Below are 26689 nucleotides of genomic sequence, written 5' to 3'. Positions count from 1 at the left end.
TTGCCCCACTGTATATACTTTTGTTTCCTATTGTGTTATTGACTGTATGTTTGTTTATTCCATGTGTAACTCTGTGTTGTTTGTGTCGAACTGCTTTGCTTTATCATGGCCAGGTCGCAGTTGTAAATCCGAACTTGTTCTCAACCAGCCCAAATATTTATTTATTGAGGTATCAAGGAAAGCTGTGTGTGTCACGTTCTGACCCTAGTTATTGTGTTAATTGTTTGTTTTAGTTGGTCAGGACGTGAGTTGTGTGGGCATTCTATGTTTTTGTGTATCTAGGTTGTTTTTCTGTGTTCGGCCTAGTATGGTTCTCAATCAGAGGCAGGTGTCGTTAGTTGTTTCTGATTGAGAGTCATACTTAGGTAGCCTGGGTTTCACTGTTGTTTTGGTGGGTGATTGTTTCCATGTCTGTGTTTTACACTACACGGTACTGTTTTTTGGTTTCGGTTAATCACGTTACGTTTATTGTTTTTGTATGGAGTGTTCAGCTTATGTGTTTAAATAAACAACTATGGATACTTACCACACAACTATGGACACTTACCACACAACTATGGAAACTTACCATATTGGTCCTCCGATCCTTCTCGCCTCTCCTCTACAGACGAAGAGGAGGAAAACCATTACAGTGTGCTTAGTGTGCAAATAGAGCATCGCTGTCTTGAAAGACCACAGCTTGTCCTGACACTTCCAGACAAAGCATGTAGAGAAATATAGGAATATGTCCTCTGAGCAGAGGGCAAGTGCACCGTAAGAGTTGCTTTCTCAAGTTGCAAAAGCATCAAGGACTTTTCACAAAACGACAGAATTGAGAGGGATAGCTGTGTACTGTCCCACAAAACGACAGAATTACGAGAGCTAGCTGTGTACTGTCCCACAAAACGACAGAATTACGATAGCTAGTTGTGTACTGTCCCACAAAACGACAGAATTACGAGAGCTAGCTGTGTACTGTCCCACAAAACGACAGAATTACGAGAGCTAGCTGTGTACTGTCCCACAAAATGACAGAATTGCGAGAGCTAGCTGTGTACTGTCCCACAAAACGACAGAATTACGAGAGCTAGTTGTGTACTGTCCCACAAAACGACAGAATTACAAGAGCTAGTTCTGTACTGTCCCACAAAACGACAGAATTACGAGAGCTAGCTGTGTACTGTCCCACAAAACGACAGAATTACGATAGCTAGTTGTGTACTGTACCACAAAACGACAGAATTACGAGAGCTAGCTGTGTACTGTCCCACAAAACGACAGAATTACGAGAGCTAGCTGGGTACTGTCGCACAAAACGACAGAATTGCGAGAGCTAGCTGTGTACTGTCCCACAAAACGACAGAATTACGAGAGCTAGTTGTGTACTGTCCCACAAAACGACAGAATTGCGAGAGCTAGCTGTGTACTGTCCCACAAAACAACAGAATTACGAGAGCTAACTGTGTACTGTCCCACAAAACGACAGAATTGCGAGAGCTAGCTGTGTACTGTCCCACAAAACGACAGAATTGCGAGAGCTAGCTGTGTACTGTCCCACAAAACAACAGAATTGCGAGAGCTAGCTGTGTACTGTCCCACAAAATTGCTAAACATAGCAAGCCATTCGCTGAGGGTGAATTCATCAAATAATGTTTAATTGACTCTGCAGCAATACTTTGCCTCCGACAAGAAAGAGCTGTTTGAAAATGTTTCCCTGTCAAGGCGCACAGTGACACAGCGTGTTGAGGACATCTCAGAGAATATGGAACAACAGTTGAAAGACAAGGTAAAGGATTTCACCTATTTCTCCTTGGCCCCGGATGAGAGCAGTCATGTACGTGTCACAGCACAGTGGTTGATATTCTTACGAGGCATAACCTCAGACTTTGAAATTACAGAGGAGTTTGCTTCAGTGCAGTCAATGTAGAACACCACCACAGGGAAATATTTATTGGAGGAGGTTAATAAGTGTGTGGCAAAGCTGAGACTGAGTTTTGAAAAGTTATCCAGTGTGACCACTAATAGGTGCCCAAACACAGGAAAAAACATTGGCCTTTTGAAAAGGATACAAAATCAAGTAGCTGAGCTGAACCCAGATCAGAAAATTATTTTCCGACATTGCATTAGTCATCAGGAGGTGCTCTGTAAATGTGTTCTGAAAATTAGCCATGTTGTGGATACAGTCACTAAAGTGGTAAACTTCATAAGAGCAAAATCTTTAAACCACAGGCAGTTTGTCTGTAAGAGACAGAGTCGGGTCGTTCAGATCTATCCTACCACACAAACGTGAGATGGCTGAGTTTGGGGAAGGTGCTTAAATGGGTATGGGACCTGAAGTTGGAGATGGCTGAGTTTGGGGAAGGTGCTTAAATGGGTATGGGACCTGAAGTTGGAGATTGCTGAGTTTTTGTAAGTGAAAAGAAAATATGTGGATTTCCCTCAACTGCAAGATAAAGAATGGCTGATTTTGCCTTCATCTAGGACATCATGGCCTCATGAATGAACTGAACTCCAAACTACAAGGGAAGGGTCTTTTTGCACATCAGATGAACAGCCTTGTCAAAACCTTCAAGGGAAAATTACTCCTCCTGACCCACCAAGTAGAAGTCAACAATCTCACCCACCTTCCAACACTACTAGTCTGTTCCCTATCAGATGACCAGAGGGAGAAGTCATCGCTGCTTCGTGAGTTTTCTCATCGTTATGAGGATTTCAAAGTGTTGGAAAATGACATGCTGTTGGTTTCCTCTCCTTTCACCTTCAATGTGGATAACTCTCCCACTGACCTGCAACTTGAGCTTATCGATCTTCAGTCTGATGCAGTGATTGGAGAACTATTCAAAACAATGTCACTGACGAGGTTCTATGCGTCTCTCGATGAACAAAACTTTCCAAAGATTAAGAGTCATGCTCAGAAGATGTTTGTACTGTCTGGCTAAACCTATGTATGTGAACAGGCATTTTCAGTGATGAAATATGACAAGTCAAGGCACAGATCATCTCTTACTGATTCTCACCTCTCAGCAATCCTGTGCTTAGCGAAGGCAGAAACTATACGTGACTTCCCTGGTCTAGTGAACGCCCATCAGAGGCTTCACTCCTCAGAATCTCTCTCTCTCTTGTTTTTGTGCATACCCGTTAACAAGAGTTCTGTCCGTGGTTGCTGAATGCACACTGTACTTTTCCCTCTGTGTAGTTCATTGCATGTTTAATAATGATACCTACAAAAAGTAGACCGTGGATGTGGTGTATTTCTGTGCAGGTTAACTTAGGGATCAGTGTGGATGAATGGAGAGGAGAACTTCTTAAGGATCGGCGTCCCGTCAACGGGACAGTTGTAAATTATGCAGCACTTTGTGTCACGATCGCAGATTTTAGAGAAACAACAAATGTCGGCACATATAAGAGTGTTATACCGGCTGAATGCTTAAATTATTGTTAATATAATTGCACTGTCCAATTTAAAGTATCTATTACAGCGGAAACATGCCATGCTATTGTTTGAGGAGAGCTACTAACAACAAAACACTTTTTTTCAACATGATAGGTTTGATAAATTCACCTCTGAAGGTGAAATGTGAACTTACATTCTGAAATCTTGCTCTGATTTATCATCCAAAGGGTCCCAGAGATAACATGAAGTGTCGTTTTGTTAGATAACATCTATTTTCATATCCTAAAAAGGTCCATATAGCATGCACGATCGATTTTGTATTTCCACTCGTTCAATTTGCAAAGAAAGGAATCTGTGAAAATCTAAACGTTGTTTCAACCAGTCAAATCACGTTCGTATGTATTCCTCAGAGATCCTAGAAGGTAACCAGACTTCACTATATCATTAGGGGTGTAGTATATCCTATAGGACACCATATCAGAGATCCTAGAACATAACCAGACTTCACTATATCATTAGGGGTGTAGTATATCCTATAGGACACCATATCAGAGATCCTAGAACATAACCAGACTTCACTATATCATTAGGGGTGTAGTATATCCTATAGGACACCAAATCAGAGATCCTAGAACGTAACCAAACTTCACTATATCATTAGGAGTGTAGTATATCCTATAGGACACCATATCAGAGATCCTAGAACATAACCAGACTTCACTATATCATTAGGAGTGTAGTATATGCTATAGGACACCATATCAGAGATCCTAGAACGTAACCAGACTTCACTATATCATTAGGGGTGTAGTATATCCTATAGGACACCATTTCAGAGATCCTAGAACGTAACCAGACTTCACTATATTTTAGATTAACTAACTTCTTAGTAATGACTCGGGACGTCGGGTTTGATACGAAAGCTTATTTTAGTAAGAATACTTGTTTACGTTACATTTAACAACAATTGTTTTGGTACAGAGCAATGCAGGTAAGATTCTGTTGGAAAGTCAGTCACAATCATCCGCACCTGCACATAATTGGCGCGTTATCACTCATTCATCTCGCAAGGCATTCTGGGACTTGCAGTCAAAAAGCGTAATTCAACACAACCCAATACAATTACATATGCAAATAAATCTAAAGAAATATCTTTAGATACAGTTCAAAGAATAAACTTAAACATTAACTCTGTAACACATTAAAGTTACAACATCCTCCCCCCCCCCGATGAACAATTGTGTTCATCTAGATCTCTAGGCAGTATATCAACTGAATAGGTCTCCTCAACAAAGTCCCTGAAGCAGTACGAACTGAACATGATCTAACTAAGCCATCTCGGCCTGGAAACAGTTCCTCAATCTTTCCTAGTTTCCAGGTTTGTCTGGGTAGGTTATCTTCTCCAATGAGTACAACGTCACCCGCTTTCAGTGGGGTGGGCTGTGGTGTGTCACAGCGGTGTGCTGACTTTAGATCCAGCAAGTAGTCCCTTCGCCAACTGTTCCAGAAACTGGTCACAAGTCTCTGCCTGTACTTCCATCTGCGTGTCATTTCCCCCTTGTTTAACGTTGGGTGCTGAGTGTCAGCTGGAAATGGCTTTGGAGGCAAAGAGGTTAGTCTTTTACCCACCAGGAAGTGTGCTGGGGTCAGGGGTTGTGGTTCATCCACCTCATTGTGCACGAAGGTCAGAGGCCTAGAATTTAGGATAGCTTCAACCTCTGTCAGGACTGTGCATATCTCTTCAAAATTAAGTGAAGCTCTCCCAAGAACCTTTCGCAGGCATGTTTTTACTGACCTGATGAGTCTTTCCCAGAATCCGCCCCACCAGGCTGCTCGCTCTGCGATGAACCTCCAGGTGATGCCCCTTTCTGAGAAGAACGCCAAGAGTTGGGGCTCTTCGATTGCCTTCCACAGCTCTTTCAAGTCCTGATCAGCTCTCTTGAACGTTTTTGCATTGTCTGAGTAGATTACCTTGCATAATCCTCTCCTTGAGATGAATCTTTTTAGAGCTAACAAGAATGTCTCTGTTGACTGATCTGAGACCAGTTCCAAATGCACTGCTCTGGTTACAGCACAAGTGAACAGTGCAATATATGACTTCTTCACAGAACCATTTTCTTTCACATAGAGCGGTCCTGCAAAATCCACACCTGTGACTTTGAATGGTGGGGATTCAGTTATTCTGTCTTTTGGTAAAGGCGCAGTGACCTGCTGTCCGGCCCTTGCCTTGAATCTCTTGCACACTATACATCTTGCCACTGTGCTCTTGACTAGCTGCCTAGCACTCAAGATCCAGTATCGCTCTCTGATTTGTACTAGAGTGTCTCTTACTCCAGAATGCATCACCTTCTCATGTTGGTACTGTATCAGCATTTCTGAGTATCTGGACTTATTGGGCAGAATCCATGGGTGCTGCTCTCTGAATGTGAAGTTGGACTGTTGCAGTCTTCCTCCTACACTGAGTAGTTCGTGTTCGTCCAGGAAAGGTTTCAGTTCTCTGATTTTACAGTCATTGTTTAGGCTTTTTCCTGCCTTCAGTAGTTTGATCTCCTGTCCGAAACTCTGTTGTTGTGTTACCTTAATCCAGTACTTTTCTGCATCGAACAGTTCGTCAGCAGTCAGTTCACCTTGCATCTTTATGGTTGTACGAGCATTGGCTATGAATCTCTTTATCCAGGCGGTGACTCTGAACACTCTTTTCAGTTTGCTGCACCTTTCAAGCTCCAACACAGGTTCAGTGCTGTCTGTGCTGTTTGCTGCGAGTTGTACAGTAGCCTGGCAACTGGACTTGAGTTCTATATTCACCTCATCCGGAACCTTGTTATCATCAGTCTCTTCGGACTGATTGGGTGATGTCAGAATTCTGGGTCCATTCCACCATAGCTCGCTCTGTGTCAAGTTTCTAACAGTTTGTCCTCTTGTAGGGAGGTCAGCTGGATTCGTTTTCCCTTCAATATGTGACCATGACTCTGGATTGGTCAAGGACTGGATCTCCGTCACTCTGTTCGCAACAAACTGTTTCCATTTCTGAGCTGAGCTGCAAATCCAATGCAGCACGATCATCGAGTCTGTCCACATGTTAATCTGTTTTTCTTCCATTTTCAGTGTGGTCATCAAGTTGTTTGCTAGTCTCGCTCCAATCACAGCTCCCATGAGCTCCAGGCGTGGCAGCGTCATTTTCTTAAGTGGGGCTACCCTGGACTTGGATGCGACTAGACTTGTTGTTTCCCTGTCTTGTGACTCACCTTGCAAGTAAGCTACTGCACTTTCACTTGCATCACAGAACACGTGTAGTTTCAGGGTGTGGTTATTCTGTGGCCGCATGTCTGTTCTGTACCACCTTGGTATGGTGAGCTGGTGTAACTGGGGTAGTTCTGAACACCACTGTTGCCATTCTCGTGTCAGATCAGGTGGTAATTCTTCGTCCCAGCTGAGTCCCCTCTCCCACATTTCCTGGAACATGCACTTGATCCTGATGGTGAAGGGAGTTAAGAAACCAAGAGGGTCGAAGATACGTGCAGACGACTGCAGAACACTTCTCTTTGTGTTTTCCTTTTGCCTTAGAATGCTCAGTAACGGCCTGAGGTCATACACAAAGTCATCCGTTTCCGGCCTCCATACTAAACCTAAAACCTTCAGCGCTAATCCTTGTGTTTCTAGCGTCAATGGGTGGTCAGTTGTCGTACTCTCCTCACATTTTGTTTTCAATTCAGGAGAATTTGTCATCCACTTGCAGAGGTCCATGCCTGCATTCGACAGCATTCGCTTTGCAGTTGTTGTCACAAGGTAAGCCTCTTCAACATTGCGTGAACTTGCAATGAAGTCATCTACGTAGAGTGACTCTCTCAGTATCTCTACAACTTCTGGTTGTTCTGTTTCATATTGTTTCAGGTGCTTCCTGATTGTAGCTGCCAGCAAAAATGGACTTGGGGAAGCTCCAAATACCACTCTTTTCATCCTCAGCACACGCAGCTCCTCTTCATTTTCTCCTCTTGGTGGGCCAGTGAGCCATAGAAATCTCACGGCGTCTCTGTCTCTCTCTGCTAGGGATATCTGCAGGAAAGCTTTCTTGATGTCTGCCATGAATGCGATCTCATGTAGTCTGAACTTTATCAGAACGCTGAGCAGATCCGGATTCAGGTTCGGTCCTGTGAGTAGACAGTCATTGAGAGATGGACAGCCATCTTCATGGGACGAGGCATCAAACACCACTCTCAGTTTTGTTGTCACCTTATCTTCTCGGAGTACTGCATGGTGAGGTAAGTAGTATTTTACGTTGTCTGCACTTGATGCGTTGTCCTTGGGCACGTCCTCTGCCATATCTTGTTGTAAGTAGTCTTCTACTACTTCATTGTATCTGCTGTACAACGTCACATCCTTCTTCAGCCTTTTCTTCAGACATTCAAACCGTTTCTTGGCGATTCTATAGTTGTCTTGGAGTTCTGGCATTTTTCGTTTCCATGGCAACTCAACATGGTATCGCCCATCTTTGAAGGTGGTTGTTTCCTCAAACCTTTGTAGAGCCTCGGTTTCCTCTGAGTTCTGTGTTTTCTCGCTTAGAATACCCAGAGACTCAAGCTCCCAGAATGCATGCAATTGCTTGGAGACTAGTGTGTCTTCATCAAGTGGGATGAACATGCAAGTTGCCTCGGCGACACTTGACATGGACACGGGTCCCTGCACCGACCATCCAAAGGTGCTCTCTAAAGCAACTAGCGTCTCCGTCAGTCGCTCCACTCTGCCTGATACTATCTGCCAGTAGTAGTCTGCTCCTATCAGGACAGAGAGTTCAGGATCATTGTCATCTCCTGGAAAGTCTGCGAGCTGCAGTCCCCTTTTACTGAGCTCATACTGAATCCGTTCACCAGGAACCTTCATCACAGCTGTGCACACTTGTGGGGTTTCAATTGCCTCTATCTCTATTCTCTGCTGTTTGTCCCAGACATTCTCCAAGATGACTTTCACTGTGTTGCGTTGGGATGTTGCTGGGGCAGAGGAGCCAAACGTGTGAAGAGTGAGTGCCTCTTGTCTGATTACTGGTAGCTTCAAGCCCTTCACAAGGTTTTCATGTATGAAGCTTCTCTGACTGCCTCCATCTAGTAAGCAACGAGCTATCTTCCTGCCCGATGGGCCTTCTACCCATGCCTTTGCCGTTTGTAGCAACACAGTGTTCTGTCCATCTGGTTTCATCTTCACTGAATGGGGAATAACTGAGGAAACAACAGCATCTACAGAAACAGTAGGGGGTTGCACCTCCCTCCTCTTACTGGTACAAACCGCAATGTGATGTCTGCTTCCACATGTTGCACATGACACATCTTTGACTTTACAGAATTTTGCTATGTGTCTCTGTCCTAAACATACAAAGCATCTTCCCATGTTCTTTAGTTTCTCTTTGCGTGTAGCAATATTGTAGTCAGTGCAGTTTTCTGATTTGTGATCTGCACTGTCACAAAATAGACACGTTTGTTGTTCCTTCTGGCTGGTTGTATGCAGTGCTGCAGCAGAGGGCATGTTGGGTCTTTTTGTTTTCATTTCATTGGAGAAGCATGACTTGTTCCATGGTTTGCTCTCTTTCTGTTGGTTGTATGATCTTGTCATTTGTAGCGCTCTCTCCCTGCTCTGAACCTCTTTCTGTAGGAAACTGATAATCTCAGACACTTTCCATTCATCATCTACTCCCCTCTGACGACTATAGTCAAGAGCTATGTCCTCTGGAATCATCTGCAGTAAGATTGGGAATAGTAGGCTTCCATAGGTTTCTGACATTACACCCAGTGATTCCAGGCTCCTAATCTGAATTTCACATTCATCATATAGCTGCCTCAATGCATTTAGATCAGAGGATTTCTTCACAGGTGTGAGATTCAGCAGCTTTGACATATGAGCACTAATCACAAAATCTTTCCTTCCAAATCTGCTCTTGAGTAGAGTGATTGCATTATCATAGTTACTGTCTGTTAACATCAGTCCTGCTACTGCCTTTGCAGCTGGTCCAGTGAGATATGTTTTCAGATAGGTAAACTTCTCTTTTTTACACAGGGAATCATTGTTGTGAATAGCAGTCTCATATTGGCTCCAAAACTCCTGCCACATACTGACATCTCCATAGAATTTCTCAATAATCAACTTCGGTAGCCTTACTGATTGTCTCTGTGATATGTTTGAGTTAGCGTCACTCACCCGGGCTGGTAGTGGATTGACGTCCTGTTTCTTCGTTATCACTCTTTGTGCACGGCTCTTCAGCATGATAATGCGTTCTTTGTAATCCTCCGTGCATGCAATCTCTGCCTCCAATCCGTCCAATGGCGTTAACTGTTCAATTCCACGATCGAGCTCAAACAAACTGTCCTCCTTAGCGGATAGCAATTCCAACAATGTACTCAAGTGATCGGTATCCGGATTTGACTGGGATATTTCCACGTCAATCTGATTCAAAATCCGCGTTGTTGCGCCTCGAATGGTACCCCGCTTTCGTCTCATTCTTTCTGCTTCATGCCGACGTTCCTCCTCAGCCATTTCAGCCACTTCTTCGTCGCAGCTCATATTCCGGGTTTCGGCACCAAATTTTAGATTAACTAACTTCTTAGTAATGACTCGGGACGTCGGGTTTGATACGAAAGCTTATTTTAGTAAGAATACTTGTTTACGTTACATTTAACAACAATTGTTTTGGTACAGAGCAATGCAGGTAAGATTCTGTTGGAAAGTCAGTCACAATCATCCGCACCTGCACATAATTGGCGCGTTATCACTCATTCATCTCGCAAGGCATTCTGGGACTTGCAGTCAAAAAGCGTAATTCAACACAACCCAATACAATTACATATGCAAATAAATCTAAAGAAATATCTTTAGATACAGTTCAAAGAATAAACTTAAACATTAACTCTGTAACACATTAAAGTTACAACACTATATCATTAGGAGTGTAGTATATCCTATAGGACACCATATCAGAGATCCTAGAATATAACCAGACTTCACTATATCATTATGGGTGTAGTATATCCTATAGGACACCATATTTGGTCAGAGAGCGATGCCTTCATGGCACGCCGATGACGTGGGCGGTCTTCACTTGAACGACTCTAACTGTGTCAAATAAGCACCAATCAGGGTCAAACAAAGCTAGCTAGATAGCCAATGAGCTGGGCTTTATGGGAGTATCTGGAAAGACTGTATCTGTCGTAAAATGTAGCTACTAACCTTGTTAGCATGCCTTTTCCTTTTGGACAAAAATTATAAGGATATTCAGAGTTATGAAGTTATGAAAACTGGTTGTTTTGCAAATGTTAAACTTATAATATGGATGCTAATACTGGAAAAGCTGAATCAAAGTCCAAGTATATTTATTAGATTTGACAATATTCTTTCAGAAAAATGTAATATGATTGCAAAGGTCTCCATCACGATTTGCTTAAATGTACTTGAGTGACTTCACAATGAATGTCATGTAGTCCGATCATACTTCAAGTTATCCTTCTGAAACCTTGCACATACACTGATGCCATCTTGTGGACACCATTGGAATTACAACCAGAGTGATGGCTAGAACTGGGAACTTTCTGCTGCGGTTGGTGTTTTCTTTTTATTTTCTTCTACCAGATCTATTGTGTTATATTCTCCTACATTCAATTCACATTTCCACAAACCCCAATGAGTTTCCTTTCAAATGGTACCAAGAATATGCATATCCTTGCTTCAGGGCCCGAGCTACAGGCATTTCGATTTGGGTATGTCATTCAGGCGAAAATTGAAAAAAGGCTATCCCTAAGACGTTTTTTAAATTTTTTAAAAGTTAAACAAGTAGCATATCTGGATGTGATTTACAATCGACATATCTGTCAACACAGTCATACACATGATCTATAATCATGTAATATGATTCTGGCCCGCAATGGCAAAAATACATTGTAATGTGGCCCTCCATGGAAAAGAATTGCCCAGTCCTGACCTAGACTGTCCCCCACCTGCTCACAGAATAATGTGACTTGAACGATGGCTTTGCTAAACACACATCACAGCCACATCACATGAATAAAATAAGAACTGTCTTACAGAAGGGCAAAAAATACCATATTTTAAGTACTGTACATTATTTTACACTTGACATCATACTACATGACAAGTGTACAACTTGTTTTACTGTTATTTCATAGTTCATTTACAATAAACATGTAGAGAAGCATGTTATACCTCTAAATAATGAAGACCTACCTGTATTCACCTTTTGTAATGCAAAACACCATTTTGTAAAACCCCCAGTTTCAGTTTTAATAGGTTAAGTAGAATAGTTATGGCTTGGGGGGAGCTCTGCAAACAAATTATGCAAAGTTGAAATGCCACTGGAAGTCATAACTGCCTTTTAGCCACAGGCTATACACATCAGGGTCTGAATACTAAACGTTACACTGAGCAACAGTGAATCTGTATCATTGCCTGAACCAGGGTCATCCTATGACTAGGTCAAATACACACACACACGCGCTCACACAAACGCACACACACACACACACACACACACACACACACACACACACACACACACACACACACACACACACACACACACACACACACGCACACACACACACACACACACACATACACACACACACACACACACACACACACACACACAGTCATACACGCACACACACACACACACACACACACACACACACACACACACACACACACACACACACACACACACACACACACACACACAGACACACACACACACACACAGACACACACACACACACATTCAGCACCCCCAAGGTCTATGTAGGTGGCACAATAAACTACATCTCTGTGTTCATCATGTCATTGTATCTGAAATACTCTGTGTTCATCATGTCATTGTATCTGAAATACTCTGTGTTCATCATGTCATTGTATCTGAAATACTCTGTGTTCATCATGTCATTGTATCTGAAATACTCTGTGTTCATCATGTCATTGTATCTGAAATACTCTGTGTTCATCATGTCATTGTATCTGAAATACTCTGTGTTCATCATGTCATTGTATCTGAAATACTCTGTGTTCATCATGTCATTGTATCTGAAATACTCTGTGTTCATCATGTTATTGTATCTGAAATACTCTGTGTTCATCATGTTATTGTATCTGAAATACTCTGTGTTCATCATGTTATTGTATCTGAAATACTCTGTGTTCATCATGTTATTGTATCTGAAATACTCTGTGTTCATCATGTCATTACATTATCTTCAATAGGAGAGAGAGAGAAAATGGCTGCTCCAATGCAAAACGCTGCTGGCACCCAGCCGTACAATGACGCAATGTGATCTTTCTCGCTCATTTTTCAAAATAAAATCCTGAAACTATGTCTAAAGACTGTTCACGGCATGGGGAAGCCATAGGAAAAGGAATCTGGTTGATATCCCTTTAAATGCAGCGAAGGCAGGCTATGGAACATGGAGCTTTCAAAATAGAGGCCATCTCCTGGTTTGATTTTCTTCACGTTTTCGCCTGCAATATCAGTTCTGTTATACTCACAGACAATATTTTGAGAGTTTTGGAACCTTTTGAGTGTTTTCTATCCTAATCTGACTATCCTAATTATATGCATATTCTAGAATCTGGGCCTGAGAAATAGGCAGTTTTATATGGGTACGTTTTTCATCCAAACACAAAATACTGCCCCCTACACTCAAGAGGTTAACTTATTTTATTCATATTTATTGTTGTTGTTTATATACAGTGCCTTGCGAAAGTATTCGGCCCCCTTGAACTTTGCGACCTTTTGCCACATTTCAGGCTTCAATAATAAAGATATAAAACTGTATTTTTTTGTGAAGAATCAACAACAAGTGGGACACAATCACGAAGTAGAACGACATTTATTGGATATTTCAAACTTTTTTAACAAATCAAAAACTGAAAAATTGGGCGTGCAAAATTATTCAGCCCCTTTACTTTCAGTGCAGCAAACTCTCTCCAGAAGTTCAGTGAGGATCTCTGAATGATCCAATGTTGACCTAAATGACTAATGATGATAAATACAATCCACCTGTGTGTAATCGAGTCTCCGTATAAATGCACCTGCACTATGATAGTCTCAGAGGTCCGTTAAAAGCGCAGAGAGCATCATGAAGAACAAGGAACACACCAGGCAGGTCCGAAATACTGTTGTGAAGAAGTTTAAAGCCGGATTTGGATACAAAAAGATTTCCCAAGCTTTAAACATCCCAAGGAGCACTGTGCAAGCGATAATATTGAAATGTAAGGAGTATCAGACCACTGCAAATCTACCAAGACCTGGCCGTCCCTCTAAACTTTCAGCTCATACAAGGAGAAGACTGATCAGAGATGCAGCCAAGAGGCCCATGATCACTCTGGATGAACTGCAGAGATCTACAGCTGAGGTGGGAGACTCTGTCCATAGGACAACAATCAGTCGTATATTGCACAAATCTGGCCTTTATGGAAGAGTGGCAAGAAGAAAGCCATTTCTTAAAGATATCCATAAAAAGTGTGGTTTAAAGTTTGCCACAAGCCACCTGGGAGACACACCAAACATGTGGAAGAAGGTGCTCTGGTCAGATGAAACCAAAATTGAACTTTTTGGCAACAATGCAAAACGTTATGTTTGGGGTAAAAGCAACACATCTCATCACCCTGAACAGACCATCCAGGGAAAATGGTTAAAATTGATGGGAAGATGGATGGAGCCAAATACAGGACCATTATGGAAGAAAACCTGATGGAGTCTGCAAAAGACCTGAGACTGGGACGGAGATTTGTCTTCCAACAAGACAATGATCCAAAACATAAAGCAAAATCTACAATGGAATGGTTAAAAAATAAACATATCCAGGTGTTAGAATGGCCAAGTCAAAGTCCAGACCTGAATCCAATCGAGAATCTGTGGAAAGAACTGAAAACTGCTGTTCACAAATGCTCTCCATCCAACCTCACTGAGCTCGAGCTGTTTTGCAAGGAGGAATGGGAAAAAATGTCAGTCTCTCGATGTGCAAAACTGATAGAGACATACCCCAAGCGACTTACAGCTGTAATCGCAGCAAAAGGTGGCGCTACAAAGTATTAACTTAAGGGGGCTGAATAATTTTGCACGCCCAATTTTTCAGTTTTTGATTTGTTAAAAAAGTTTGAAATATCCAATAAATGTCGTTCCACTTCATGATTGTGTCCCACTTGTTGTTGATTCTTCACAAAAAAATACAGTTTTCTATCTTTATGTTTGAAGCCTGAAATGTGGCAAAAGGTCGCAAAGTTCAAGGGGGCCGAATACTTTCGCAAGGCACTGTACCTTGTGGGTGGGAGAAGACTAGTGTTTTACAGTACAGGGCACAGGGGAAGGTAGTGTGTTATTTTACATTACTGGGCACAGGGGAGGGTAGTGTGTTGTTTTACAGTACAGTTTGCATGCACCTCCCATTTATCAAGGTGTTTTGGTACTTCCTTTGTACACTTTGCTTTTCTGTACACTAACTACACCTCAGGTCAGTATAGTCTACCAGTCAAACTGTCTATCCTGCCCTCTACCCACCATTCATAGTGACAAACGTGGTAGGTGGATTGTTTGTCCTGCTCTGCAATAGACTAACTAGTTCAATACGAATCCACAAGAACCAATCGGAATAGCTGATAGGCAGTGGAAAGGCCAGGGGCATCATTGCAGCATGAAAGAACAGTGAAGACATGAGACATGCAGCTCAAAAAGCTCCCCAATTGGTCTTGTTTACTCACTCATCCCCGTCGAGCCAGCTGACGCATAGGGCAGCAACAAAAGCACTCTATTTCTGTCCGTCTCTGGCCGTCTTCTCCACCACGGTCCAGCTCTGCTGATGTTGTTGGACGCTCTGTCTCGATTGTACTCCGCCGTGTTGTCTTGGGCCTCCCGCTCTTAGGTCTGCCCTCTGGAGCCCAAATGGACAACTATTCTTGGAATAGAGTGTCCAATCCAGCGGCATCTCTTGAGTATAGCATGCCATGGCTTCCAGCTTTGTTTGTCTGAGGAGTCCGGTGTTTGAGATTGTGTTTGGCCAGAAGATGTGTATGACTCTCCGGAGACAAGTTGTGTGGAAGGTAGATCGTTGCCAGTTGCACATCTCCGGTATATTTTGAGTGTTTTTGTGATGTATTGTCTGGGTTTCCATACTTTATTGAACTCTGTAAAGATTGCTCTTGCTTTATTGATTCTTCTGCAGATGTCTTTGCTGGTGCCTCCATCATGGGCATATGGTGATCCCAAGGTAAGTAAAACATTGTGTGTTAACTCCAGGTCCTGTTTCTTGATTTTGACTGATTTTACTGTGTTGATGTTGATGGGCATGGCCTTTGTCTTGCTGCAGTTGATAACCAGGCCGACCTGCTTTGTACAGCTACTTCCTCCCCTATGATGTTCCTAATGGTGAATATCTGGTCTGTGCAGCTACTTCCTCCCCTATGATGTTCCTAATGGTGAAGAGCTGGTCTGTACAGCTACTTCCTCCCCTATGATGTTCCTAATGGTGAATATCTGGTCTGTACAGCTCCTTCCTCCCCTATGATGTTCCTAATGGTGAATATCTGGTCTGTACAGCTACTTCCTCCCCTATGATGTTCCTAATGGTGACGATCTGGTCTGTACAGCTACTTCCTCCCCTAAACCAGCTTGTTCTTTCCAAAGCACTTTGTTTACATCTGAAGACAGACATCCATTGCACAATAACATTTTCAAAGAGATCTAGCTGGGAACGGAGTGTGAATTCTCTCCAGCTGTTATAATCATATATTCTGCCCTTCGTATGATGCCCCCCTTGGTCCAATCTGAAGGTATCTTCCCTTCATCCAGATGTCAAGGTATAGTGGAAGAAGGAATGTTTGCAGCCAATACTGGATCGATTTTGAACTGTTCTGCATTGAGGTTATCAGGACCTGGAGCTTCCCATTAGTTAGTGACATGATGGTAGTGATTATTTATTCTTTGGTTGGTGGGTCTGTGTTTATGGCTCGATCTTCTGGAAAAGCTTCAGTTGTTCTAATTGGATCCAACGGAGGTTTTCTGTTGATCTTGTTCAGGGGAAATACAATTATCCTACCTTGACTAGCCGACAACACCACAACGCAATGAATAGTTACATTACTGTTTTCAAGTGAGCACAAAATTAGAAATCTAGATCTAGAAAAAAAAGGTACTGAAAATCACAGGGCTTTTCTGCAGTTATTCGAAATGTCATATTTAGAATAACGGCAGAAAATTGCTATGATTCTGAACGTTTCATTCCAGAAAAGCCCTGTGATTCTGAACGTTTCATTCCAGAAAAGCCCTGTGATTCTGAACGTTTCATTCCAGTAAAGCCCTGTGATTCTGAACGTTTCATTCCAGAAAAGCCCTGTGATTCTGAACGTTTCATTCCAGAAAAGCCCTGTGATTCTGAACGTTTCATTCCAGAAAAGCCCTGTGATTCTGAACGTTTCATTCCAGAAAGGCCCTGTGATTCTGAACGTTTCATTCCAGAAAGGCCCTGTGATTCTGAACGTTTCATTCCATTTGGATCACTTGTGGATCTACTCTCAACAGTAGCAGGCCGGTTTGGCTGTAGTTTTTTCTTCTGATGCTGACATGTGCTGTCTGTTGGCAGATCATCATTCTCCCAAGTCGTCTTATAATAATGTGGTCCCGTACAGTATGCTCCCATCAGGCCCAGTAAGGTCCCGTACAGTACGCTCCCAGCAGGCCCAGTAAGGTCCCGTACAGTATGCTCCCATCAGGCCCAGTAAGGTCCCGTACAGTATGCTCCCATCAGGCCCAGTAAGGTCCCATACAGTATGCTCCCATCGGGCCCAGTAAGATCCAATACAGTATGCTCCCAGCAGGCCCAGTAAGGTCCCGTACAGTATGCTCCCAGCAGGCCCAGTAAGGTCCTATACAGTATGCTCCCAGCAGGCCCTGTAAGGTCCCGTACAGTATGCTCCCAGCAGGCCCAGTAAGGTCCCGTACAGTACGCTCCCAGCAGGCCCAGTAAGGTCCCGTACAGTATGCTCCCAGCAGGCCCAGTAAGGTCCCGTACAGTATGCTCCCAGCAGGCCCAGTAAGGTCCCGTACAGTATGCTCCCAGCAGGCCCAGTAAGGTCCCGTACAGTATGCTCCCAGCAGGCCCAGTAAGGTCCCGTACAGTATGCTCCCAGCAGGCCCAGTAAGGTCCCATACAGTATGCTCCCAGCAGGCCCAGTAAGGTCCCGTACAGTATGTTCCCAGCAGGCCCAGTAATGTCCCGTACAGAATGCTCTCAGCAGGCCCAGTAAGGCCCCGTACAGTATGCTCCCAGCAGGCCCAGTAAGGTCCCGTACAGTATGCTCCCAGCAGGCCCAGTAATGTCCCATACAGTATGCTCCCATCAGGCCCAGTAAGGTCCCATACAGTATGCTCCCAGCAGGCCCAGTAAGGTCCCGTACAGTATGCTCCCAGCAGGCCCAGTAATGTCCCATACAGTATGCTCCCAGCAGGCCCAGTTTATCAGGAAAGCTTAGCTCTGCCTCCTCTCCACTCGGAGCGGCTATACCCTCCTACACCTAGAACCTAACGCTTTAATGTACTGTTGCGTAAATATTTGTAATTTAACTTTTTAAATGTATTACCTTTTGTAAACACCAACAATCAACATTTTTTTTTTTACCTGATTAATTAGGCTACTTGAAAAGTCTCCTGTAGACATGTCCACGTTCGTAGCGAATAGAATTACAGCATTCTCAAAATGACACTAACCACGTTTCCATTCAAGTGTAGTACACTGTACATGTTGGATAAAAAAACATTTCACAACATCATGGGAAAGCATGCAGTTTATTAAACTACAGATGAATTAAATGATGATACACATCACAGGATGGTCAAAGATGCTCCTGTCATTAAATATCGACCGGATCTTATTCTGGAGACATGATGATCGATGTTGACAGCCGTTTGACAAATTAAATATCAACTGGCTCTTTAGTCCATAATAATCTCATCATCTTGTAGTGTATACCCGCACTGTATCTGCGAGCCGTTGGAATGAGAGCACATGTGCCAATACCAGTGGGAACATTCACTATACCTACGCAACTTTAATAGTGACAAACCCCAGCAGTAGGCCTAGAGATGAAAATACACTTGGTATTTTTTTTATTTTTTTTGGTACATGTGAATTTAACCGCAAATGTTTTATCTGCACTACATATTTACGCACAAATTTTCATCGGCGACAAGACAATTGAATGGAAACACAACTCTGATGGGAAAATTCTTATAGTGTTATAAGATTTTGTCACTTTCTGACCTTAGTTCCTTTGTTTTGTCTTTGTTTTAGTATGGTCAGGGCGTGAGTTGGGGTGGGCAGTCTATGTTCCTTTTTCTATAATTTGGGATTTCTGTTTTTGGCCTGGTATGGTTTTCAATCAGAGGCAGCTGTCAATCGTTGTCCCTGATTGAGAACCATACTTAGGGAGCCTGGTTTCACTTTTGAGTTGTGGGTGATTATTTTCTGTGGCAGTGTTTGTTCCACACGGGACTGTTTCGTTTGTTTCGTTTATTCACGTTGTTATTTTATATTTTAGTGTTCATGCAAATAAACAAGATGAACACTTTCCACGCTGTGCATTGGTCCTCCGATCCTTGCTACTACTCCTCTTCGTCAGGTAGGAGACCTGAGCCAACTCCCCGTGCTTGCCGTGGAGAGAGGGGGACCGGGCAGGCACTATGTTATGCCGTGAGGCACACGGTGTCCCCGGTGCGCAGGCATAGCCCGGTGCGGTACATAGCAGCGCCTCGTATCAGCCGGGCTAGAGTGGGCATCGAGCCAGGTGCCATGAAGCCGGCTCAGCGCATCTGGTCTCCAGTTCGTCTCCTCGGGCCGGGGAACATGACACCAGCCCTATGCATACTGTCTCCGGTTCGCCAGCACAGTCCAGTGCAGGCTATTCTACCTCACAGCACTGACCTGGCTACGGGGGGGTACCCAGCCAGGTAGGATTGGGCAGGCTCGGTGCTCGAGACCTCAGGTGCGCCTCCATGGTCCGGTCTATCCGGTGCCTCCTCCACGCACCAGCTCTCCGGTGGCAGCCCCCGGCACCAGGCTGTCTCTCCGTGTCCTCCCTACAGGTGCTCCCGTCTGTCCTGAGCTGCCAGAGTCTCCCGTCTGTCCTGAGCTGCCAGAAGGACAATCGTTACAGATTTAAGAATTTTCACATTGAAAATCTGTTGCCATTTGGATGAACGTAAAGAAAGTAAAGAACGTAAAGGCTGACACACTGTCCATGCTGACTTTATGACACGGAGGATGGGTCCACCGAGCCTACTCCCATCCTTCCCGCCTCGAGGCTGATGGCACCAGTGGTATGGGAGGTGGACTCGGACATCGAGCAGGCGTTACGGGCGGAGCCTGCGCCTCCTCAGTGTCCGGCTGGGCGTAAGTACGTGCCGCTTGGTGTTCGGGACCAATTGATTCAGTGGGCTCACACCCTACCCTCATCGGGCCACCCTGGGGTGGCGAGGACAGTGCGGGGCCTCCGGGAGAAGTATTGGTGGCCCACCTTGGCTAGGGACGTTAGGGTTTATGTCTCTTCCTGTTCGGTGTGCGCCCAGAGTAAGGCTCCTAGGCACCTTCCTAGAGGGAAGTTACAACCCCTCCTCGTTCCACAACGGCCATGGTCTCACCTATCAGTAGATTTCTTGACCAATCTCCCCCGTCTCAGGGGAACACTACGGTTTTGGTGATTGTGGATCGGTCCTCTAAGTCCTGCCGTCTCCTCCCATTTCCCGGTCTCCCTACAGCCCTACAGACAGTGGAGGCGTTATTCACCCACGTCTTCCGGCACTACGGGGTGCCGGAGGACATCGTCTCTGATCTGGGTCCCCAGTTCACGTCCCGGGTATGGAGGGCGTTCATGGAGCTTCTGGGGGTCTCGGTCAGCCTGACCTCCGGTTATCACCCCGAGAGTAAGGGGCAGATGGAGAGAGTGAACCAGGAGGTGGGTAGGTTTCTGCGGTCGTATTGCCAGGACCGGCCCAGCGAGTGGTCTAGGTACGTCCCATGGGCGGAGTTGGCCTAAAACTCACTTCGTCACTCCCCGACAAACCTATCTCCGTTTCAGTGTGTGTTGGGCTATCAGCCGGACCTGGCACCTTGGCATCCGAGTCAGACCGAGGCTCCTGCGGTGGAGGAGTGGGTGCGGCGCTTCAAGGAGACCTGGAGGGCCGTCCAGGAATCCCTCAAACAAGCCAGTGGACGGCAGAAGAGGAGTGCTGACCGCCACCGCAGTGAGACCCCGTGTTTGTACCGGGGGACAGGGTCTGGCTCTCGACCCGAAACCCTCCCCTCCGCTTGCCCCGCCGGAAACTGGGGCCGCAGTGTGTAAGGCCCTTCAATGTCCTGAGGAGAATAAACGAGGTGTGTTATCGATTACAACTCCCTTCCTATTATCGTATTAACCCCTTGTTTCCTGTGTCTTTCCTCAGGCCGGTGGTAGCTGGTCCCCTACAGGACGGTGAGGTGCCGGAGGTCCCTCCTCCCCCTCTGGACTTCGAGGGGTCCCTGGCGTACACGATACGGGCCATTCTGGACTCGAGACGCCGGGTGAGGGTCCTGCAGCACCGGACTACTAGTCTCCTCCCCCTTGTCTGTTTATTAGTTACACCTGTGTTTAGTTAGGTTAATTAGTTGGGCTTTATTATCCAGCCGGCCCACCTGCTGGGCGTGCGGGATTGTTTTATGTATACACGCCTGTAAGTCACGGTTGTTCGCGTACATGTGTTGTTCGGGACTGTTTAGTTCCCCTGTGTTTTGGGGCATTTGTTTTGAGTGGCGTCGTTTTCACCTGGTTGGTGAATGAAGAAGTAGCGCTACTCTGAACTCTCTGTTTCCTGCGTCTGACTTCTTCCTCCACTACACCCCGTGCATTACAGGAAGAAACCTAGAGGAACCAGGCTCTGAGGGATGGCCAGTCCTGGAAAAAAGGTATACCCAAACGCGCTTCAGCCCAGCTTAAACAGAATAGAGTGAAATCAGGTGCTTGACTGAGGAACATGAAAATCCCAAAAATATTCCTGACTTTATCTGAGAAAATAAATAAAAAGGAACACTGTTGCTGCATAAATCTGATAGATGTATTATTTATTGACAGGATGTCACGTTCTGACCTTAGTTCTATTGTTATGTCTTTGTTTTAGTATGGTCAGGGCGGGAGTTTGGTGGGTTGTCTGTTTTTTTTCTATGATTTGGTATTTCTGTGTTTGGCCTGGTATGGTTCTCAATCAGAGGCAGCTGTCAATCGTTGTCCCTGATTGAGAACCATACTTAGGCAACCTATTTTCACCCTTGAGTTGCGGGTGATTGTTTTCTGTTGAGTGTTTGTATCTGCACCAGACAGAACTGTTTCGGTTTTGTTCATTCACTTTGTTGTTTTTGTTCAGTGTTCATTTACTTTATTAAAAAGATGGACACTTACCACGCTGCGCATTGGTCCTCACCTTCTTCTTCCACCGACAACCGTTACACAGGACACACAAACAATAGGCTACTGTTTCGGCATGAATCACCTTCATCAGAGCCTTGAGTAGAAAAAGGGTGCGAGGCACCTACATACCCTCAGAGGGGAGTGTCTCGCTCATCATGCCACTCAAGCATGTCAATAATGTCAATACTGTCAGAAGTAGTAGCAACAACACAGGTATGATCATCATTCAAGAGTCCTACACATTGTAACGGTTTTCCGTATGAGAAGGAGAGTCGGACCAAAATGCAGCGTGATTATTGCAATCCATGTTTAATGAAGAAACAAACTAAACACAAACACTACCAAAACAATACACTTAACGAAAACCGAAACAGCCTATACTTGTGAAACCTAACACAGAACAATGACATCAGGTCACTAAGGACAATCACCCACAAACACACAGTGAAACCCAGGCTACCTAAATATGGTTCCCAATCAGAGACAATGACTAACACCTGCCTCTGATTGAGAACCATATCAGGCCAGACATAGAAATAGACAAACAAGACATCCAACATAGAATGCCCACCCAGTTCACGTCCTGACCAACACTAAAACAAGGAAAACACACACGAACGATGGTCAGAACGTGACAGTACCCCCCCTCCAAGGTGCGGACTCCGGACGCACAACTTAAACCTATAGGGGAGGGTGTGGGTGGGCATCTGTCCGCGGTGGCGGCTCTGGCGCTGGACGTGGACCCCACTCCATAATAGTCTTTGTCCACCTCCTTAGCGTCCCTAGATAGGTGACCCTCCTAAGAGACAGCTCGGGACAGAGGGGAAGCTCGGAACAGAAGGACAGCTCGGGACAGAGGTAGCTCGGGACTGATGGGTAGCTCAGCACTGAGAGGAAGCTCAGCACTGAGAGGAAGCTCAGGCAGGTGGTTGGATCCGGCAGATCCTGGCCGGCTGGCGGTTCTGGAAGATCCTGGCTGACTGGCGGATCCGGAAGATCCTGGCTGACTGGCGGATCCGGAAGATCCTGGCTGACTGGCGGATCCGGAAGAGTCTGGTCGACTGGCGGATCCGGAAGAGTCTGGTCGACTGGCGGATCCGGAAGAGTCTGGTCGACTGGCGGATCTGGAAGAGTCTGGTCGACTGGCGGATCTGGAAGAGTCTGATCGACTGGCGGATCTGGAAGTGTCTGATCGACTGGCGGATCTGGAAGAGTCTGGTCGACTGGCAGATCTGGAAGAGTCTGGTCGACTGGCAGATCTGGAAGAGTCTGGTCGACTGGCAGCTCTGGCTGCTCCATGCTGACTGGCTGCTCCATGATGACTGGCAGCTCTGGCTGCTCCATGCTGACTGGCTGCTCCATGCTGACTGGCAGCTCTGGCTGCTCCATGCTGACTGGCTGCTCCATGCTGACTGGCAGCTCTGGCTGCTCCATGCTGACTGGCTGCTCTGGCTGCTCCATGCTGACTGGCTGCTCCATGCTGACTGGCTGCTCTGGCTGCTCCATGCTGACTGGCGGCCCTGGTTGCTCCATGCTGACTGGCGGCCCTGGCTGCTCCATGCTGACTGGCGGCCCTGGCTGCTCCATGCTAACTGGCAGCTCTGGCGGCTCCTTGCAGACTGGCAGCTCTGGCGGCTCCTTGCAGACTGGCAGCTCTGGCGGCTCCTTGCAGACTGGCAGCTTTGGCGGCATCCTGCAGACAGGCAGCTCTTGCAGACTGGCAGCTCCTTGCAGACTGGCAGCTCTATGCAGACTGGCAGCTCCTTGCAGACTGGCAGCTCCTTGCAGACTGGCAGCTCCTTGCAAACTGGCAGCTCTATGCAGACTGGCAGTTCTGAACAGGCGGGAGACTCCGGCAGCGCTGTAGAGAAGGAAGGCTCTAACAGCGCTAAACAGGCGGGAGACTCCGACAGCGCTGAAGAGGAGGAAGGCTCTGGCAGCGCTGGACAGGCGAGGCGCACTGTAGGCCTGATGCGTGGTGCTGGCACTGGTGGTACTGGGCCGAGGACACGCACAGGAAGCCTGGTGCGGGGAGCTGCTACCGGAGGGCTGGGGTGTGGAGGTGGTACTGGAAAGACCGGACCGTGCAGGCGCACTGGAGCTCTTGAGCACCGAGCCTGCCCAACCTTACCTGGTTGAATGCTCACGGTCGCCCTGCCAGTGCGGCGTGGTGGAATAGCCCGCACTGGGCTATGCAGGCGAACCGGAGACACCGAGCGCAAGGCTGGTACCATGTAAGCCGGCCCAAGGAGACGCACTGGGGACCAGATGCGTAGAGCCGGCTTCATGGCATTAGGCTCGACGCTCAATCTAGCCCGGCCGACACGCGGAGCTGGAATATACCGCACCGGGCTATGCACCCGCACTGGAGACACCGTGCGCACCACTGCATAACACGGTGCCTGTCCGGTCTCTCTAGCCCCCCGGTAAGCACAGGGAGTCTGCCCAGGTCTCCAACCTGGCGTAGCCATACTCCCTGTTAGCCCCCCCCCCAATAAATTTTTGGGGCTGCCTCTCAGGCTTCCATCCGCTACGTCGTGCTGCCTCCTCATATCTGCGCCTCTCAGCTTTCGCCGCCTCCAGTTCTTCTTTGGGGCGGCGATATTCTCCTGGCTGAGCCCAGGGTCCTCTTCCTTCTAATTCGTCCTCCCATGTCCATACCTCCTCTTTGGGCTGCTCCTGTTGCCTCTTCTCCTGCTGCACCTTTAGGCGGCTACACTCCCCTGGTTTAGCCCAGGGTCCTCTCCCGTCGAGGATTTCCTCCCATGTCCAGAAATCCTTATTGCGCATCTCGCTGCTTGGTCCTTTTGTGGTGGGTGATTCTGTAACGGTTTTCCGTATGAGAAGGAGAGTCGGACCAAAATGCAGCGTGATTATTGCAATCCATGTTTAATGAAGAAACAAACTAAACACAAACACTACCAAAACAATAAACTTAACGAAAACCGAAACAGCCTATACTTGTGAAACCTAACACAGAACAATGACATCAGGTCACTAAGGACAATCACCCACAAACACACAGTGAAACCCAGGCTACCTAAATATGGTTCCCAATCAGAGACAATGACTAACACCTGCCTCTGATTGAGAACCATATCAGGCCAGACATAGAAATAGACAAACAAGACATCCAACATAGAATGCCCACCCAGTTCACGTCCTGACCAACACTAAAACAAGGAAAACACACACGAACGATGGTCAGAACGTGACACACATACATTCCACATGCATTCCACATTCCTACACATGCATTCCACATTCCTACACATACATTCCACATTCCTACACATACATTCCACATTCCTACACATACATTCCACATTCCTACACATACATTCCACATTCCTACACATACATTCCACATTCCTACACATGCATTCCACATTCCACATTCCACCTTCCTACACATACATTCCTACACATACATTCCACATTCCTACACATACATTCCACATTCCTACACATACATTCCACATTCCTACACATGCATTCCACATTCCACATTCCACCTTCCTACACATACATTCCTACACATACATTCCACATTCCTACACATACATTCCACATTCCTACACATACATTCCACATTCCTACACACACATTCCACATTCCTACACCTGCATTCCACTTTCCTACACATGCATTCCACATTCCTACACATACATTCCACATGCATTCCACATTCCACATTCCTACACATGCATTCCACATTCCTACACATACATTCCACATTCCTACACATACATTCCACATACATTCCACATTCCTACACATGCATTCCACATTCCACATTCCGCATTCCTACACATACATTCCACATTCCTACACATGCATTCCACATACAATCCACATACATTCCACATTCCTACACATACATTCCACATTCCTACACATGCATTCCACATTCCACACTCCTACACATACATTCCACCTTCTTACACATACATTCCACATACATTCCACATTCCTACACATGCATTCCACATTCCACATTCCTACACATACATTCGACATTCCTACACATGCATTCCACATACATTCCACATACATTCCACATACATTCCAGATTCCTAAACATACATTCCACTTGAATATTGTTGGGGAATAATCAGAATTAGTTGGGTAACATAGATAAGATGTTTTATTTTCATTGTATGCTTGTGAGTTACTTCTCATCAGAATGTCTATTTTTGGATAATACTGTTGGCCGGTTGCAGTTATCTGTTCTCTGTCATGGGGTCAGTTATTTGGGCCGCAGAGAGGGGAGGGTCAAGCTTGTCTTCATATGTAAACATATCTTTTAAATCAATTATCTCTTGGCTCCACAATGTCTGTGTGCCAGTCACTGTGTCTCTGCGATCTTGTCCAGGAGGGGTGGATTTGATATATGCCTGTTCATGAGGATTTGTTTTATGGTCCTGAGAGAGAGAAAAGAACATAGTTTATTAGACAAAGCTGATTGATAATTTATAGCCAATGCTGTCTGGCTATGTGTGTCTTTGCTATAAAGGATCTCAGTTGCAATGTGTAAGGGACTCTCAGAGAATTCATTTATAGACACTGAATTGATCTGAGAGTCACAGGGTTGTGATGGAGCTCATATAATTAAAGATGGACTTTATGATAACTCTGACTTGTGTGTGGTTTGCTCTCATGATTTGGTAAATACAGGAAATTTCCACTACAATATCAAAAGATAGAAAAGCAAAGAAAGAAACACATGTTTCCAAAAAAGATCTGTTCATTCAGACCCTTTGGCTCTTTGGCTCCACGCAATCTAAGCAGTCGATCCAATGTGCCGCTCTCTGTAACAATTTCCTCACTACATTGTCACCT

Source organism: Oncorhynchus clarkii, chromosome 3, assembly GCF_045791955.1.
Source record: "Oncorhynchus clarkii lewisi isolate Uvic-CL-2024 chromosome 3, UVic_Ocla_1.0, whole genome shotgun sequence".
Lineage (NCBI taxonomy): Eukaryota > Metazoa > Chordata > Actinopteri > Salmoniformes > Salmonidae > Oncorhynchus > Oncorhynchus clarkii.
This window is presented reverse-complemented; position numbering follows the sequence as displayed.